The 20083-nt window shown below is 40.7% G+C and overlaps 1 protein-coding gene and 1 long non-coding RNA gene across 5 annotated transcripts in view; one reads left to right on the top strand and one right to left on the bottom strand.

The window, feature by feature from the left end:
- Window positions 1–6234, bottom strand: part of LOC124413705 — a 25580-nt gene extending 19346 nt beyond the window's left edge. The window contains exon 1 of the long non-coding RNA XR_006929893.1: window positions 6199–6234. This is a non-coding gene — a long non-coding RNA (uncharacterized LOC124413705). The remainder of the gene's footprint in view (window positions 1–6198) is intronic.
- The window catches only part of LOC124413692 (mucin-17), a 23834-nt gene continuing 9828 nt past the window's right edge, over window positions 6078–20083 (top strand). For 3 of the 4 annotated variants that reach the window (XM_046894440.1, XM_046894442.1, XM_046894443.1), the window contains exons 1-2: window positions 6078–6504; window positions 11055–11362. The gene's annotated coding sequence lies outside the window, so the exon portion shown is untranslated. The remainder of the gene's footprint in view (window positions 6505–11054; window positions 11363–20083) is intronic. The other variant, XM_046894441.1, reaches the window with a different exon arrangement.

Consider the following 20083-nt stretch of genomic DNA (forward strand, 5'->3'; position numbering starts at 1 on the left):
GTTTCCTTAGATTTAGAGAAACCCTCGCAGCTCCATTGCAGGTTAAAAAATTGACTTAAAGCGTGGTTGATTCAATACACAAAAATTGACGAAAAGTGGATTAACGGATCAGCCGATATTGCCACTTTGATGTTGGCTGACTACGAAAACCGCGACTTATTGTTAGATTTAACGGAAAAACCTATCAAAGAAAATAATCTGAAATCTCGTCAAATTTTTATTACTTTTTTTGCATCGGCGTGGTAACAACATGTTTCCGTTGTCGTATTCGTAACGCTTGGTTACGTTGCTCAGACTAAGTCAACGACTCTGCGAATGTATTATGCATGAGAATGTGTACACATTTGCAGCAAAAGGCTGGGCTACATGACCGGAAGGAACAGCCAGGGACAAAAGGCGACGACTGCAGCATCGGTCGTCAAAAAATGCGACAATTTGACACAACTTTCGTCTTCAAAGATAAGACTTTCAAGTTGGAGGATTTCTAATTTCACATTGTTTCGAAAGAATTAAATCCGTGGATGGTGGTACTGGAAGATTTCACTGATCAGAAAAAGACAGTTTCGATTTGTTGCCATGGTCACGAAACTTTAATTCCTCACCCACCTTTGAATTTTAACTTTTATTGCAAAAACCGAGACTCAGGAGGATATTGCATCGAACTTTTTGTCTCTCAAATAGTAAAAAGCTAGTGGCTTGAGGAGAGAAAATGAATCGCGATCAGTCATTGCTTGAACAAAAAATTCAGAATGGTTTCCATACTTCAAGTAATAAAACATTGTCAGTCGTTGAGATGCCTGAAGGTTGTATAATCGCCTGAAAGGCTTCGACGTAATATTTTCATTTAAAATTAAGAGACAGTTATTGAGAAAAACAAGTTCTCTTAGTTTCGTGCCAGATATTGATTTACTCAGAGTAATCACAGGTGGAATTAATTTCAAATTTTCTCATCGTATCAAAGCAGTGTGATTATTTTTTCAATTTCTATTTCTGCTCATAATATTGTAGGTATGAGTATGACTGAGGTAAAATCTAGGCGCTAGCCGCTGTACCAATTCTCGAGTAAATTGCATTCGCATTTAAGAGTGAAGAGAAAATATATTTTCCCCTACAGTTACAACTGTACAGACCGTAAAGCGTGATTCATCTTATCGTTTCTCTTATTCGCAATATAAGTCTTAACAAATAACGACGGGAAAAGAACCAGCGCGTGCCAACTGAGTGGCAGACACAGACATTTAAGTTTTTTCCTTAACAGCTGCGGTTTCTTCTCCGGAGCGCAATTTCCTTCTAGATTAGTTCCTTATACGACAGCCTTAGGGGGGAATACTTAAGGGATGGAAATAGAAGATGAAAGCTCATCCAGCGCTGCTTTGCCACATCAGAGATTTGCCAAACCACATTATAGGCTCCACTCAACCCACCGCGAGCATATCCTATATAATAGGGAATCCTACGGTAATGTGATATTTATGTTAAAGTCTTCGCTGAAACAGCCGTCCGTAGTTCGAGAAATGTGTGACACAATCAACCGTCTCGATTCCATTCAATCAGTCGGATGGTCAACAACTGTTTTAAATTAGTTCACAATCATGATTTCTCATCGCACTTTATTAGGTAGCACTTCTTCGTGTGAGGTTAAAATAATCGCAAAAATATATTCTGTACACAGAAATTTGTTTATTTATATTTTAAATCATAGATTTCAGATCTTCAGCCTGATTCTAATTACGTCGGCGTTACATGTTCCAACGAAAATAACCGCAGAGCCTATTAATTAACAATCTACTCGTTTTCTCGAGATAGCATTTAACGACACAACCTTTTTTCATCACTTTCAATTTATCAACGATTCTCGTCTGACAATTACCAAGTTGTCGGACTGACCACATACCTAACTACTTACAGCTGATTAAACGAGGAAATACATGTGGACGATGATAATTGAGAAATACTGAATCATCTTGGTCTGCGTCCAGGTCAGCGGTTAGCATAATCTGTACGCTGATTAATAACTGGGATTACCTGAAAATACGTCCACGACACGGAAGTTGAAAAACAAGGTAAAAACATAGCGAAGAAAAACTAAGGATACAAAATGGTGCCGTTGTACAAATCATGGGCTTAAATTCGTGCCTGTCGACTACCAGAGCCACTCGGATTATCAGTTATAGTGGCAGCCTATAACTCTGATATAAGTCGGTGCCACTTATCCGCTACACACTGCTCTGTACCGTTCAGATCCGCCCCCGGCTCAGCTTACCCTGCTTGCACATTGTATTTATTTTATGAGTCTGTTCCCGGGTTTTATCTTTTCTCTGGGTAAACGGTCAATTGAAGGAGATGACCGCCCGTCCAATACGCCTGTAAAATCGCGTTGATCATACTCGCTTATCGCTGAACCATTTCGTCGAATAAACAGGCGGAGAATATGCAACAGCAAAAGTAGCGCCTGATTTAACACCGCCTGAAAGATGAACTCAGTGATTCCATTTTCAATGAGCAACCAGCAAGGGTGCACCTGCCACCATCATTGCAGTTCAACACAAAGTGGCGAGTGAATGACGTGGTTGGTTTGTTACGTCGATACCGTCGCTTCGCGATGATTCACCAAAATGCTTTCACCATTTCGTTAACGGTGGAGACCAACTTTTTGCTCGTACCGACCAAAAGTTGGTATAATCCTGACTAGGAACTTCTGAAATGTGAGCTGCTGAGTGGAAACTTCCCGGTACGACAGATAGACGTTGTCTCATTGTCGGCGCTGAGATTTTTAGGTTGAAACCACAAAATGGGCGGACATTTCTCGGCGTGACGTCATTCGACATCAGCCATTCCACATCATCACGTCCACACCACTCAGCATTGCAGTATACCTACTTGTTGGGCAATTTAGATCAAGGTACGGCGCCAAGCCACGCGGTGCGGTATGGTCATATCTCCGTGACAGATTTGCTCGGTATAAGTACCGAGAGAATAGAAACCGTGAAGTATAATGCAGAGTTGGTATCCTTGACATATGTTGACTACCGAAACGGGAGTTCTTTGCTGCGGCTTTTTGAGAAGGTCGAGCTTTATATTTATGTACACATGGTGGAATAGTAGATATGAACTTGAGTTGCAGGTAGGCATCGAATATATTTTTACCAAGCTAACTCCATGGTCGAATGGAAGTTGCAGTTAAAAAGAATTTCAGGTCGTCCCACATTTCCAGGGACACAATAGAGCACAGCCCTCGCGGGTCACTGAACCAGGAATCAGGATTGCCAAAGAAATTCGATATCTCTATCGTTCCTTTCTCCTTTTTTCGTTACTTTTTATCGCCAATTGAATTGATTGAATCAATTTAGTTCGGTAAAGTTCTTCACGGCTCTCATGACGATGACAATGAAACCGTCGGCAACAAGGTCGGTTTTTTGGATTCGCGACTTTGAGTTGACGGAAAATAAATTATACGCCTTGATCATAATCGCGACTTGTGTAGTGCCAGTCAATAACATTTCTTACAGGAAAATTAGGTATCAAACGTTTATCAAAGTCAAGGATAAAAATTTTTTGGTGAGTTCATTACGCCACCTAATTTAGAGACTATCGCTCAACGATTACTCGTACGAATTTTACAACGCTAATCTGGATCGATGTTGAGACCTCTGCCCACATTGATAAATGATAGGAAACCCGTCAACGTTCCCACGCCGACTTCTTATCAAACAAACGTCAATCAAGGTCACCGGATTTTACGCAATCCGATTTCAATTTCGACTAATTATACTCCTAATGGTATCACTTTTTGTATCCCTTCGAAATCCTCTTACGCGTTTGTTTCGGTCAGTACGTGCTTTAATTAGATGATTCATGTTGGGCTCAACGGCCTCCACTAAGTCTAAGCTTCTTCATCCAGGGTCTAAAGCCTGTCCTTGCCTCGGTCATTTGGAACTGTGTAGTAATAATCTCTCATGGACAAATCAGACCAATTTTCTCCCCCGGTAAAGAACCGTCTAAATCAACAACAAAGAAGGGCAAAAACTATGACTCGAGTCACTCTGTTTAACGCCGAAAACTGAAGCCTTGCATAAGTGACGGAGCGACTAAAGAACTCAGTACGCTATACGGGCAAGGTTTTAAAATATTTGTGGTTTCGATGGTTATCTCAGCACTATAACCATGTGAACATTTTCTGGTAGTACATTAAAGTCACGATCAATCACCCAGTTAGGCTAGGATCCACGAAAAGCTACTAATTTATGATGGGTGCAAAAACTGACAACGAGTTATCGGCTGCGACAGTTAATAAAATAGTAGCTGATTTATCGTAAATTATATTGTTTCACACAGTCTGTTTGGTACTTCATTTATTGGAATTATATTGCGAATACGATACCATTGATAAGTCGTTCGACAGAGTGCAGGTCTGATTTTCCTCAGCGAGGTACGTGAGTCACGTTATGATATTCAAGCTTTGTCGCGACAACTGGTTTGTATTCTTATCTCTCGGTATATTACTGATAAATCGAAATGGGCGGTGCCGAAGAACAATATTTTTTCATCAATTTTTTTTCTACCACGGCTTAGAATTTTGATTATATTTCTAAGTACACAATTGACTGCGAAAAACGAGAAAGAAGAATCATTTCGGAGACAAATAGTATTTCGAGTCGCTTGTCGATGGTATAATATATCACAAGAAGCTTGAAATTCTAGACAATGATGAACCCCCAGCTCACCAGACAAAGTGAAATTAGATGTTGTACTCAAGTTTCTCATGTAACCGACAGAACCGTAATCGTACGTGATTTCGTCAAATTTCGCCAAAATTAAGAAAGAATAAAAAACAGTCGAGGCAATTTATCTGTCGGTGAATAGAATGGATGAGATTGAGGACCCTATAGACTAGAGGTGTTAAGAGATTCCCGAAAGAATAAATCCCCTCAGATAGGTTGTCTTTTCCAGGTCCCTTATCATACAGCCATTTGGACAACTGACAAGTGGCTCGGTCGTACGACGCGACGAGGGTAAGATCAAAGGACGAGAGAAAAGAAGTAAAACGACGGAGGTAAAAGAAGAATGAAAAGAAAATACGTAAGGAAGTGAGATAAGAAAGAGGGACCTTAAGTGGGTGGTAGTCGGAGGAGAAACGAAAGCAGAAGCTTGTGTAGGAAAAGCGAAGTTCTTGACTGATACAACACCTGGGTTGGTGCACTGCACGTATATAACAAACGGCCCGGAGCTTCTGAAGCTCTTTAAAAATTCATCGACCTCATTTACCGTCGAGCCCATGGTTCGTACGCCTCGCAAAGATCGACCCTAATAAAGTGGGTCTTAGTAACGGAGAAAAAGGTGGATGCGAATATATACGCGTTCGCGAAAGAATGCACGACGGTATTGAAGAGAGAACAGCTGTCGTTCTGCAAATACTAAATGTGTGAGTTATTATCTTCAGATTGTACAAATATTATGCCTCTTGCCTGATTATATACAATATATTCGACTAAATATCTTCGATCTGATTCTACGGATGAATCTCGCTTCTACAGAGCACCGTGTCGGTCTGAGAAAATTGAATTGATCCATCAATTAATCTCCTCCACTTTACACTATCAATTTCCGATAAAATGACCGTGGTCGTCTCTGATGTGCGAAATTGAAAAGCCCCGGGATTCGGCTTCGCCCCGGCGTCCCTTTGTCATGGAGGGCCATTTACGGTCACGTTTGTTTATTTGTTTTTCAAACTTACTCGAAACACCCGAGAATTTTCAAATCCAATAGCCACCCTCGTCCGCGTCCCAGCAGCGGGAGACAAACCATGCCGAGGTAGGTATATAAAATTGGCTCTACCAGTGTGTGCAAATAATGGCGAAATGGCCCGTTCAGGCCATTCTGAAAATCAATTTGTACCAAAATTATTTCGATTTTCTGGTACTTGGATGGGAATGGAACGAAGGGCCGTTCGTAACGACACCGACCTGCAGAGACGATTCTCGGCAGAGAGAAGAGCACCTGCGGTGCGCAGGCGCGGTTAGTAAAAGCGACAGGATAGAATAGCCAACGCATAGCCGGTCTTAGCAGTGTAGCGCTGGCCATCGGTGGGCGCGTGCTGTTTGTTAACTGACCTGTAAGCAGGTACAAGTCGGCGTTTGGTAAGGTGCGCAAGTGCGTTTATGCCTCTTGATTACACACGCATACCTACATACATAACACGTAGAACCGCGCAGCGCAGGTGAAAAGTGTGTATCGCGTCGCTATGGATACGAAGTGTTATGGTTTTACGCTATAGTTGTGTGTGTTAAGTATTTGACAAGCCATTACCGTGCGCGTGTGTGAGGAACTCGTATTCCTACTTTGAAGCAACTTTATTCAAATTTCATTTCACAAGTCTTCCAATACGTCAGCCTGAAACTCATGATTCATATCCATTCGCAAGCTTCCTAGCAACAGTAAAGACCCCAAAGACCCTCGAAACTCACCAAGGAAACATATTCCCAAGGTGTTATTCAACTGGAATTAGTAAGTACTTATGTACGTCTGGCTTATATGTACTTGTATGTATGTATTCACGTCGTTGCGGGGCTTATGCGACTGGAATTCAAATATCCGTGCATTACTGCACCGCATGCGCTGCGCAGCGCAAGGTGCAGCAGAATACGTATTATCGTTTTGGAGACTTGAACGAGCCGGTAAAGTAAACGGATCAGGTGTATACCTACACACGGTTGTATAGCTCGACGAACAGAATCGGGCTTCCCGATTCATTGATTTCCGTTCTAAACCAACACTAAACTTACAACTTTTCGCGGGATTGGTTAACGATACGTAAGAAAGGCAGAAAGGTGTTGATACTTGGTAAACAACTCGTTGGGAGAGAGAGCTGCTGACTTCTCCGCTTATAGGACGTCCAAGTCCGGTCTGTAAAGCCTACCAGAGTAACCCTTTAGGTTTTATACGCGTGAAACACGAACTTTTTCAGATTTACTGATGCGGTGTAGCCATCGATGCCCAAGCAAGTCGTCGTGGTTTTTGCTACGAGAATAAAAAATTTTGGAAGAATTTTTGTTTGTGCAATTAGCGCGAATAACGCCAGCTTGTCAAGCCGCGGCTCATGGTGTTTAGGAAATGAGTAATTTACCCGTCTTTGGTAGTTATGGAGTTAACCTATGCTGGACCATCGGACCATAACTGTAGAACACGACGCCATCAGGCCGTGACGTTAAATAAAGAAATACGCACCAGGAAGCGCTCTTTTTATTACGAAAGCTTCTGCAGGTATTCGCGATTTGCGAAGCGCTGTAACGAGGCGGCGCAAATCCAATAAAATCGAACCTTCGACGGCGGCGAGGCAGCGAAATCGCATTGAAACAATCGCATCAATATTTCTGCTGAATTATAGTAATTTCACTTATGCATTAAAGGTTGCTTCCTTCAAATTTTCTATATACCTGAGTTTGAAGCAGGCTTGAATGAGAGGAATTTCGAACGATCGACAATCGCGAAAACTCTCGGTTTTCCGTATAACATCACCTCGAAAATCTAGTAAAAATCAAATACTACTTAGAAAATAATAAATTACATTACAAATGTAATATATTCTACACTGCAATGTGAAAAAATAATTAGGGCATAAAATAGATGCACTCTCTCAGCTGTTAAAGATCAACAATCGCCGTTGTTGTATCTTCTCTTGTGTAACGCTGCTTTATGATGGTGAGATAAAACGAGGGTACAGTTTCTGACCCAAAATCATTTTTCTCTTGGCCAACTGGCTCCGACAATTCGCAGCAATTTGTTGATCCAGGATAAAATGGGGCTCCAAATGCTAGAACTTTCTGCAAACGATTGATGGAAGAGGCGCCAGCATTTCGTAACACTTATAACCCAGCATTATTGGAATCGATATTGGATTTTGGACGATCTCTCTTGCGAAGAGGCAAACCTTTCTTCTCGCCATTTATTACTGCAGTTAAACGGATAGGCTGGCAAATTAAATCCGGCGAATTACGCGTAAACATGCACCTCGAACTCATTTCTCGTTTCGCGGGGATTCGATAACAAGATTGAAGTATTACATCTATTTATCTTTAGAAATTCACAGTAATGAAATTCTTCCCTTGTTATATCACGTGATTAGTATATCGGTACATGATGCATAGGTCGGAAGCAATGAATCTTGGTTTATTCTCACACGGACGAAACAATTTATGAAAAACCCCATAAAGAAACCAAATGAATAAATAATTTACTTTACACTTTACTTTTCTCATCCGACGGGAAATTCCACCGGCTATAAAACTATCAAATTCTTCATTGTTTTTCTATTTTTTGGTTTGAGCTTGACAAATTTTATCTGTTCTCATAACTCAGGCAGGCATTTTTCTCTGAGTACAACGATCGCACACTTCTATCGAGTACAGCGAAAAAACACTTGCAAGCTGGTGTAATTTTGAATTTTTGAGGAAAAGTCAAGGTGGCAAAGAATTCTGGATGCCAGCTGCTGCGCCACTAATTCGAAACGTTCACTGATCTAATGGCGCCAAGAATTCCGTCATACCGAGGGACAGTCTCATTCGCTCCTTCTACCTACCTGTCGACCCCGTCACTACGAAGCGATGCAAGGAATGCACCCAACCTCAACTAACGTTTCTTCCCCACTCTTTCACTCGCAAGTCTCTACGGCTAAAAGTCCATTCACGCGGGACGTGGATACGAATTTACGCTGTGGTCCAAAGCGCGTTCGTCTCGCAGAAAAATTTACTCTGTTATTTTTTTTTTTTTTTTTTTTTAACTTTCACCCATTGTACTCTTTTAATAAAAAAATTCCACACAATTCCTCCGCAGATTCAAACACTGTAATGTTCTTTTCAGACCTCGTTGTCTGCTGCAGTAGCTGAGATAAAAAACAAAATTGCACACATAATTGCACAGAGAGCGGATTCGAGTGATGAAATAGCAACGATAATTGCTACACGTTGTATAGCTTGAAAAATTGCAAAATGTTCCACTGCGTTGCTCATCCCAGTGGTAGAATTTGCAGGATTCAAACTTACGATGCGAGGTTGACGTAACTTTGACAAAATTTGAAAGTAGCTCTATAAGACAGATCTGTCTACCTGCAACCTTTACTCTAAAATCATTAATTATTGTTTATTTACAGATTAAATTTCGTAAAATTTATTCCCAACTAAATTGCGAACAGTGACATTTTCCCTTACCACCCATATGAGAATGAGGATTTATACAAATATTTTCAAATCCGGATAAATTGAATTGAAACTGGCAGAGCTGACGGTTTTCTCGAATCTATATCCCGATACGTACATATGTGCATACATATATATTGTTTCGTTCTACTGATTGTGATATCAGAGTGTGCAGTATACATATATACGCAATGCCGACCAGCGCTAAATTCAATTTAATCCCTACCTGCTGCTGACATTTCGATTCCCTGAAATCGAAAAATATCAAACTGCCTGTGAATTCGGACACAGATTTTTGTTGAGCTATTGTTTAGACTCTGCAGGGTGATTGTAGATTATTGGTATTGATAGGTTGATAAAGAAAGAGAAATTCTTCTTTCTTCTTTCTCTCTCTCTCTCTCACTCTCTGATACTCTATGATACCAAACACTTGACATTTCATCAGGAATATTTTTCCGTGCCCCTGATAATATTCGCATCAGTTTACTTATTTAAATGGCGATACGTCGGTGCTAGTCGGCTTTGAACTAAAACACGCGATGAAATGAAAGGAGCTACTTGTGATGCTGATTTTAATAATTGTAAGCGAAGATGCGTTAGGATAACACATAATTATACAAACCATTCACGCCGCGTACTTTAACGTTCGACAGCCTCAAGCTATCGGCATGACGAAGTTGAACCGACTTTTATTAGCCTCAGTCCATACAAATCAGTGCTTCGATGTATTTATAGGTATACAGCAGGATCTATTCTAACGAGAATTAGCGAAAAGTACTAACGAATAATTATTCGAAATTTCTGTCAAACTTTTTGCCGCTTTAATAAAATCTTGCATCTACCAGTGCGCGACGACTTTCTCTAGAAAATACGATGAGAAAGAACCGGATTTTGATTGGTTCATTTTCGTTAATTTTCATTTGGCGAAGTAATTGGATTAGGGTTGTTCATCTCAGACGGTATATTAATTGGATTACTCCGACCAAAAATCAGCTCACCTTTGTTAATTTATTTCTACAATCCCGAATCTGAATGAGCATGTAATTTATTTCTTTCCTGAAAGGAACTGCCTTGGTCTCAAACGTTTGCTATTCATCTGCGAGGTCAGAGTCGTATGTCTAATATACCTAAATGTCTGTACAACATTCGAAGGGAAAATAAACTGAAATAAAAATTTGAATTGAAAATCTAATAAGACATTCACAATCGCGCCAAGGAACAAAGGATTCAATCAACGCAACGTATATACATTATCGAGTCATGAGTATTGAAAATCTTATGCATTGATCAATGCAGCAGTGAACAAGAGCCAAGAGCCAGTCTCTTGACCTGACATTTGCAAAGTGTTGCGCAAATGACGAGTGTTTATTGTCAAGTCTAAAGGTGAGTCAGTGACTCGTTCGTTTCGAGTTCCACTAACAAGTATATTTAATGCGTATCTGAGTTTGACTTTATTTCACGATCTTTTGCTCCCACGGCATATGAATGTCGAATAAATCTAAATGAGACATTTGAAGATTTTATTTTGCGCATTAGGAGATGAAATATTCAACCTCAAGTAAATAACAAACTGGGCACGGCTTCCTCGTGAATTCTCCGTCCTAGAAACAATCCGTGAATGGGAAAAACCTGGCCGATTTGAAACACACTGTAACCGTCTTTCCTACTCGGTTTTAAGAGCGTATCAATTTTGATTTTTTACACGTTGAAAGATTTCATCATCATACCGATTCCAATGCTTACATGTTGACAATAAAAAACCGAACTTTGCATACAAAAGAAAATTCTGCGAACCATCGAACACCAGTGATTACGCCGTCGTGTGCAATCGACTGATCCAAGGTTTTTCTGGTTTGCTTTCAGGCTAAGATATTCGGCCAGCTTTGGGAGCGAAAAAGACGGCAATGATTGTTTGAACGTTGAATTAACGACTCACATAGTATCTACGTATCTACGACGCGGCTGATCTGTGCGATTCTTAAAACCAGTTTCCGACACACTTATAAGCATGTACGTAAATCAAAGCCGCGTATAAACGGACATTCATTGCACGCATCGGCAAACAGAAACGAAGAGGTACAAAAAGCCGAAGCCGATGCGAGTACATGACACCAGCGAAACAGCGATACGTAGACAAACCTTTTCGGACAAGAAAAACATGATCGCTCCAGGTAAGCAATATATTTCGTTACATTATAGACACTCGTTGTAACTTCTTTGCATCATGAGACTACTAAATATGAACCGGCTTCTTCATCCTTCATCAATGATCGTGATTGAAACGAAATTTGAGCGCTCAAAGGCGTTCGTATTGGAAACTTTTGACTGTTTATCTCTATCCTACGCAGCTTGGGCAGCAGATACTCAACGGCAGGATAATGACGATGAGTTATTACACATGGCTAGATGGTTTCTAGCAAGCTAGACCAATTACTGCGGTACGATATTCAACTATCGGAGCACCTCACTAGGCCTCTGATAAGATAAGAGGACCGCATCATAAAGCGGAGTAAAATGGTCTCGAACAATTACGGTTGCGTTAATTATTCACGCATCGCGGCCAGCGTCCATTAATACTCATGGTTCAGCCCACTTGTGTCAGCAGTTAACGGAACCTCCATTTTTCACCGTTTGGTTGCCTTACTGTCTCTGCAGACTCGAGAGCTCATTGCGTGTACATGCAGACTGCAATTGTCATTGTTTGTGAGAGGACATTGAACGTTCTTAGTGCATTAGTTAATTCGAAGGATGCAAATATTCTCACGTTTGTTACGAAGCGATCGCACATGTTTTCAGTAAACAATGAAAGTCGGAAACTCGACCAGCCACTGACCCATTCCAAAGTCCAGATGAGACGGATACGCTGAGATAGAGTACCGTTACCTGGACTTTGCACGGATGCCTCTGCATAGCTTCGCCACGGTAGGTAGAGATATCATAATTACTATACCCGCTCGCTTGCGGGACGCCAGTCGTTGTGACGGCTTTATACTTGTCCAGAAACTGGCCACCCCCGTGAATAGTATCCGGTACATGGTCAATTCTTGCGTAGGTTATTTGAACGACCATCGATGTAATTCGATGCAAGAATGAGCGTTTCGAGGATGAGAAAAAGAAGATAAGATGAAACATTTCTTTCTCAACTCTTCGTACTGCAAATTCATCACGTGAACTTTCAAAGCAATTCCATGGGCCGATACTCCGCGTGACTCGAAGCAAAGTGCCACTCGTGCCAGTTTCGTGATATATCCCAGTCTGCTGGACCACTCACAATGTAAATACGGTATTTCGCTCTCTCTGTATCTAGCGGTCTGTGCTAGATGAGGTCACCGTATGGTCTGGACACAAAATTCCTTTCTACTTTATTTCATTATCGTTGGTCTGGGGCGTAATTTTTCGGCTGACCCCGGCAGGAAATGAATCAAAAGCTTTTTATCCCGTAATTTTGCGAGTCCCCAACTTTTTCGTAATTATTCGCATCGTGGACTTGCTTCACGCGTAATCTAATATAATGTATTCTGATTATAATGATATTCTCGATGCGTAGCGAATGATAGAATTCCAGAACTACTAATCATCGTCCATCGATGAGCTTTGTGACTGCGTCGTAAGATACATTAAACATTGATCATCTCAACGTGAATCCATTGCACCCTGACCAGCATGGTAGCTCAGTTTAGTATATTTCGTCCGCTGCACCGTAGCCTGTCTCTTTGTCGCATTGTTAATTAACGATCTCTTTTTCGCCAGCTCTCGCGCTACGTGATTTTTTTACGTCAGAAGTCTAATTTGTCTGGGTGACAGTCTAGTTGTAGCGTCACGCGAGTTTCAAGATTTCAATGGTCTCTCACCGAGTAAAGATATCGTACTCTGGCCTACTCGCGGGCATATTAGGATGGCGAATAACCGGACATGGGTATAATGCACAGTATATACATATCCACAAATAGACCCAGACTAGACATTAACAAGAGAAAGTTTCGGCACGTATGTATAATGCACCTTCAAAGCCTACGTGTAGCCCGATCCCACGAGGCAATGAATCACGCATATCTGTGTGCACGCACACACGCGTTTATATATATATATATATATATATATATATATGCGGCTAAGTAGGCGTGTTGCACATTCTGAACAAGGATGAATGTACCAAGCGTAAGTACACAAGAAACTTGCTGTGTTCAAAGTACTTTCTAAGTGCAACTTTGCAACAAGAGGTACAGGTATGATACTACGATGGTATACATATGTTTTGTACAGAACAGGATGATCTGCATCGATCAATTTGCCGCATGTTTCCTCGCTGTTTCTCGTCGCTTTCGTACGCAATCTGATGTTTTCTGTGATAATACTCCTGTGAAAATTTCCCGTATTTCTTGTCACGTGATCGAGGTGTTGATTCACGAGGTTGTCCCGGTTCCGTGTAATAATCGCTTTTTAATCCTGCTTGAAAAATTTCTCTGTAAGGCAGACTTTGACACGTTTTATTACACGCGTAGGAGTCAGCGCTGATGCAGATAACGTTGTACGGACTGAGATAAAACCTGATGTTTTGAAAATCGTTTATTAATCTACTCGCTTCGTGTGTTACCATTTGTTTTCACGTTATTGAGTTGCTTATACCAGCCATAAAATAAGCTTTCACAATTCACTCGTGACGCATGAATTGAATACGACGTATATTGAAAATCGTTCAGTTTGTCGAATGTCGTTTCATCGATCCTTGGATTTCCTCCGTGACTGCGTTTTTTTTTTCTTCTTTTATTTCGAATATTGCGAATTCTAACCAATTGAATCCGCGGACTTTTCGGTAAATAGACAGATAGATAGATAGATATATGTACATATGGTGGAAAACTGCAGGTATAAGAATAATTGAAAAGATTACAATTCACACGTTGTTTACAAGCGATGAACGAACGTTGGCACGTGCATGGATGAATATCTTCTTCGTGTCCGACGCGCTCGCATTGATTGCTCGGTAATTGTTGATTGCACGTACGTACGTCCCAATCTCAATCCTTGACGTAAATCACGATTGTCTATCGTACGCCTCCCAGTGTTAATGTGGCTCTGAAAAAGCCCGTTACGTTAACATAAATAATTCCCGCGACAGAAATCTGCAGCAATCGGCGTGATGTAACCTACGGGTAAAATCACGCGTGTACGTGTAGAGTCATAAACAAATCGGAGCAACGTGGTGGTCAATTGTTTACCGCGATGGACGTCCCAACCATGGACGAGTGAAGGCCAGTTACACGTGAATGGTTAATGGGAATTGACGCTTTATTCATGGCAGGCTCAGAGGCGACGTGATCGGTGCAATGTAATGGCGGGAAAATATCCACATTGGCTAACCGAGGCCTCGATTATTCACCGGAAAAACATGGCTCCGGCAACGTGCGAGGCCGATCGCTGAATGCAGGCGCAACCGCGCAATTAGAGCTTTCGCGAAATCGCACATGCTGCACGCGTCTTCAATGTAGCTATTTTTTTGCCCTTCAAGTTCCGAGTCGAATTGTCGTAGGTAGCGAGAGGAATTGATTAACGATTTTTATGTCTCGCACAACGCCTATTTTGGTTTTGCAAATAGCATCCTTGACTCCGTACGGCAGGCCGTCAACACGTAGAAACAATTTTCACCAAGTTCAGACGAGTGCCGAGAAGTCAATGGACACTTTGGAGGTCAGACCTTCGGACCCACAGAGTCTTGAATTTCATTCGAAAAACAAGAAACCTATTTGATATTTCACTGCAACTAGAGTCTAGGTCTATTCTGCGCACGTTATATACACTCTTGTTTTTCTTCATCGTAGAAGAAAAGGTTGAACAGGTTCGTTAAAGTTGCCACGTTACAAGCCCGCAGGGCTGGGGTTTTTCGGGTCCAGGTAATTGATGTCTAAATGGTCAGCGAATGCTTTGCGCGTTCACGGCCGATTGAACATTGCATCACAATTGAACACGGTGCTAAAATTAGACAGTTGGACGGAGTGAAATTTTACCGTCAACACGTTTCGAGCGTTGAATTCCAGCCCAAATTACACCGCGACTAGTTCGGACTTTAAAAACGGAATTTCTGGCGATGCCTGTCGACCTGAATTTAATTTCTTTCTTCCTGTTAGCGAAAACTGGTGGCATCCAACGGTCAGTTTTGGTCGTGGTGCGGAATAGGAAACACGGATTCAACTGTGCCACGCTGGAATTATCTTTGCGTGATAAAATTCGGAGAAAAAACGATTCTGGATAATTCTCTGGCTGTTTTTTAAAACAGCAAACAGAATGATTCACCTCAGACGGTGTAACGCTCTCGCCGAAAACGGTGTCTCGTATTGCTATCATCTGCCCATCTGCACGCATGTTTTCACAGTGAGCAGAGCAAGTGAATAAGACTGAAATTAGTTTGCGGTCGTTATCGTGGCAACTGACGCTCGAACACCTGGCAGGTACAGCCGGTTGCTGCGCCACCGAAGGAACATATACATACCGGATACGGTTGTATGCTCCAGTAACTTGGAACGTCTTTAAAAGCCTGCAGCACCCTGCGTTGAAAAACTATAACGTAGGAAAAACTTTGGCGCGAAAAAACGAAAAGGAAAAATTCTTTTTGTCAATGACGCGGAAGTAGTCGCCTCTGATTTCTTTTCTTCTATTCTTTCGTTTTTCGTCGTTCTTTATTATTTTGTAAACTATAGACAGTCGGTTTTCTGATCCACTAATGTAGAGACATTTTTTCTTCACATGATTATTAGCGAGACGAGAATGGAGAATTTTTTCACCGGAAACCAGTGGTCTAATCAGCGGTTTAAATCTAGCAAGTTTTTTCTTGTGAAATACGTTAAGGTTAACCACTCCGTCATTGCAATTTGGCTGCGCATTAAGCAGCAATTGTGTAATAAAACGAGGTGCTCGCACGCGATTTGAATTTAAAAAAATATCCTATTCGGTACGGAAATATTTTACACGTGTCACAATTCCGCGAGTATTACCTATTATTAACCAACGTTGAAATAAAATGCATGCATAAACGAATAATAGGATATTCTGAAACTCGTATTAACCGTGTGGCTGAAATTACGTTTGCCAAGTAATAAAAATCTTTTTCTCACACAATCTCAAGCTGCAATCTTCATTACGTAATATCGCCGAAGTAAACGTAGAACTGTAAAGAACAACGCTAATCGACCTCTGAGTAATATCTTTTTTCTCGTGATCTCAGTTAATTCACGCTATTAATTATTTCATATAAATTTACACGTACATCATATTACCAGGATTTTCGTCATGAATTTTTGCAACAAGACTTATCCTTTCGTATATTTAATTCTGGCAAGGATGATTTGGTCTCAATCGTGGCCAGGAGATTCGGGATAAAAACAATTCCATTGGAAGGAAAAATGTATATGGATTTAAGGTGGTATGAAAATTTCTGTGCAAACAAACTAAAAATTACAGAAATGTTTATTTCAAAGCGAAGATACTCGCGACGAGGAACTAAAGGTTAATAAAATCAATAGAATTAAGACTTGGTAAATATTCTAACTTGTATTCGTAGATTAAGCTACAATCCCTTGTGGTTCGGAAAGTCTATAATATTACGGTTTTACAAGCACGTCAAAAGAACATGTCATTGTGGAAACTAAATTTTGGACCGAATTTTTGCTATTCTAACATTATCTTTTATAGATTTGGAGAGATAAGTACATGTTGTAAGGTTCGTGAGATATGGATAGCATAAGATTGCCTTTTCTCCTTTAGATCCAACATTCGATTATACAAGCAAAATATTATCACTGATCCTGCGCAAAATGAAATTAGAGAGACAACATCCAACTACCAATAACAGAAGAACGTAATTTGTAAAGTTGTAACGAAGAATGTAGTCCGATTGTATTAAAAAATCTTACATCATCGTCAAATAAGTCAATCATCGGGGCTGATAGAGCCATAAAAAATCAATATAAAAATGAATCATCATTAACGTAAACCAGGTTAATAGTGATTAACGTTGAGAACTGCTATAACGAGTAAACAAAAGCTTCGAGAGAAAAGTGAACGTTGTCTGCGATACTCTAGCAGTAAAAGGTTCGCACGCGACGTGATGTTGTGTCATACATTCTCACGTTGCAACCTATCATCGTACCCAGTAGGTGTGATGAAAATGATAAAAGCGAGAACATATCGCATGGAGTTCAGCCACGCAGACATTATTATACATAAAAGCAATAAAGAAGATCAACGGACGGCGCCTTTATAATTTACCGTTTAAATCTCTTCACACCTTTCAGTCTTTGTAATTACTTTGATATTATGACCTAGTCTGAGAAAGTGAATCGTCTCACAGGGTAAAGACTTGCGGAGAGATCTTCTTACCGTAAGGCGAAAAGAAACTGAAAACTTAGCGTCACTTTTTCCAGACTTCTTGAGCGTCTGGCTTTTACTTTTCTTGTCAGTAATTGAACGGAAATGAAGGCTAGGTTTTTTGAATTGGCCTCAAAAATTTCCTTCAGCATTCATCCGAGAAGAGAAATTTATCGAGATTTCAAAACCTTCTTCTTCAATGCTGAAGTATATTTATTTTAAGGTAAATAAAAATTGCTTGCAAGTAACCATTCACGATATTCACTGCGAATGTATTTTCTTTAAATTCTGCTCACGCCTGCACAGTAGACTCGAATTCAAATTGATAGAACAGTGTAGAAAATATTTCTTTTTGCCGTTAGTATATGTAACACTTATTTCCATCGCAGTAATATGAGCAAATAGATGAAACTGATAACGAGACGAAGGTTTTAGCTTTTAATTCTGGTTTTGACACACAATTTCCAAGTTCTACCGATTTCAGGCTAATTTCATATCACCCTGTGACACTTGGGCGTAACCCTCCGCACCGGCGATGACTTCCACGAAATACCCTCTCAGCTTGTTTTACGTCAAACGTAACCCGTGCTCGAATTCACCGCCATAAAACAGTCTGCGGTAATAAACGTAGACGGTGCGGTAGGTAACGGTAGGCTTAAGCAAAATTATAAAACTCTTTTTCATTCGCTGTAACACGAAACTCTCTGCTAGAGTTTCCGGAAGTAGAGCGCTGAATTTAAAAACAGAATTCTAAAGCCTCGAAATCTGCTGAATTTTACTTTCGATTACTCGTGGCTACAATCTCTGTCTCTGTATTATAAAGTGAAGAATTTAATCAGTATGATATTCATTGTTAGATTGAATTAAAACACGAGAGAATAGGAGAGAAGTGAACGGTGTAAGCGATGAAACGACAGAGTATCTCGTATAATTCAGTGAACGTATTTGAGTTTGATTTCACTTACGTCTTCCTCGAGTATTTGTTTATACCGACGCAACGTTACAATAGCGGGATTGAAATTGAATTACAAAATGAGAATGACGTAATATCTTTACCTTCAAAGACTTCGTACATAAGAGAATAATAGGGAAATAATTCACTCGGTAATGACGTTTACTTTTACGATGAAATTTGCATAATCTCGAAGACCAGGTTCAGCTGTATTTTGTAGACACACACACACACACACACACACACACATACGGTGAACTGGATCTTCTCCCGCCTCCCAAGAATCCCGCGCCCGTCTGCACCGAGTTGTTGCTAAATTACCCACGCACTGACTCACTGACTTAATTATTTCGACGCTTGATTTAATCAGCGAATAATAGTCAATTTACGCCTCTATCCGGGGCATTGTATCAGAAAGTCAGTCACACACGATAGAAAAGCAACCTTTCCATGAGTCTTTTACACGTAGAAACTTTTCTTGCGTTTTGTCCTATGCCTGACGATAAGAGAAGAATGTTTAAGGATACGATCATTTGCCGAGAGACTTCGACTAACCTCTTGCTCAACGATTTGCTGAAATTAGCATACATGCATAACCGTGCACATAGAAGGTCGTTGAGATAAAACCGCAAGTCGATGTTGGCACGGTGGAATATCCTGTTGCCAGTTTACCACAGCTGGGATACCTAAGCTTCGCGGTCGAATAAACTAACCGAATAACTATACCTTTGAGGCTAGCAAGCTGGTGAGCGGCTGTTCAAAACCTTGATATCTTCTACCTACCGCAGTCCTGGTCCAACTTTGATCTTCAAATAATCACAAGCAGCGTTCAAGTTTGACTAAAGAGCGAAACATGATGAATAATTTATTTCGAGAGACGCGAGACAATGTGCTGTGACCAATCATCGTTGAAGCATGCCTGATACACCCTTCTTTGTCCACATATATGATCCACTTATCGTATGACGTATGATTATATAATTACCGGCCAGATATAGGACACAAGATATTTTTCAGAGATTTTTTTTCCATCCATGGTCTGAAGCCCTAATTAAATATTGCGATTCGTAACGGTATAATTATACCGCATGATACCAGAGATAAAAAGACTGAGGCGTTGCTGGAGAATCGAGCGAACTGATATCGTAGTCAGTAATACCGTCGTCAAGCACAAACCAGTCAACTGCAATTTGGTCGAATGATGGATCTTACGGTGAAAAAAAATTACGGGCTAGTTCGATCGCCCAGTAACTGCCGAATAGTGAACTATTGATTAAATCAAAACGACATGATCGGTATGATCCTTCTTAGACTGTCTATACTCGATGTAAGCATCCGTGAAAACTGTTACACGTACTTAGAATATCGAGTCATGTCACCATTGGAATACCCCAATATTATTGTTCGACATCTAAGATGACACGTTATAACCAGGAAGTAAATAATTAGAACGAACCACTGGTACGACGGTATTCGTGCGAGTGTGAGTGGGACGACAAGTAGGTACACTGCACGTCGGCTTTGCATCGATGGCCCGCTTTCCATCGCTTTGGTATAGGAGTATTCGTTTAATAGGCCA

The sequence above is a fragment of the Diprion similis genome, chromosome 12 (genome assembly GCF_021155765.1).
Source record: "Diprion similis isolate iyDipSimi1 chromosome 12, iyDipSimi1.1, whole genome shotgun sequence".
NCBI lineage: Eukaryota > Metazoa > Arthropoda > Insecta > Hymenoptera > Diprionidae > Diprion > Diprion similis.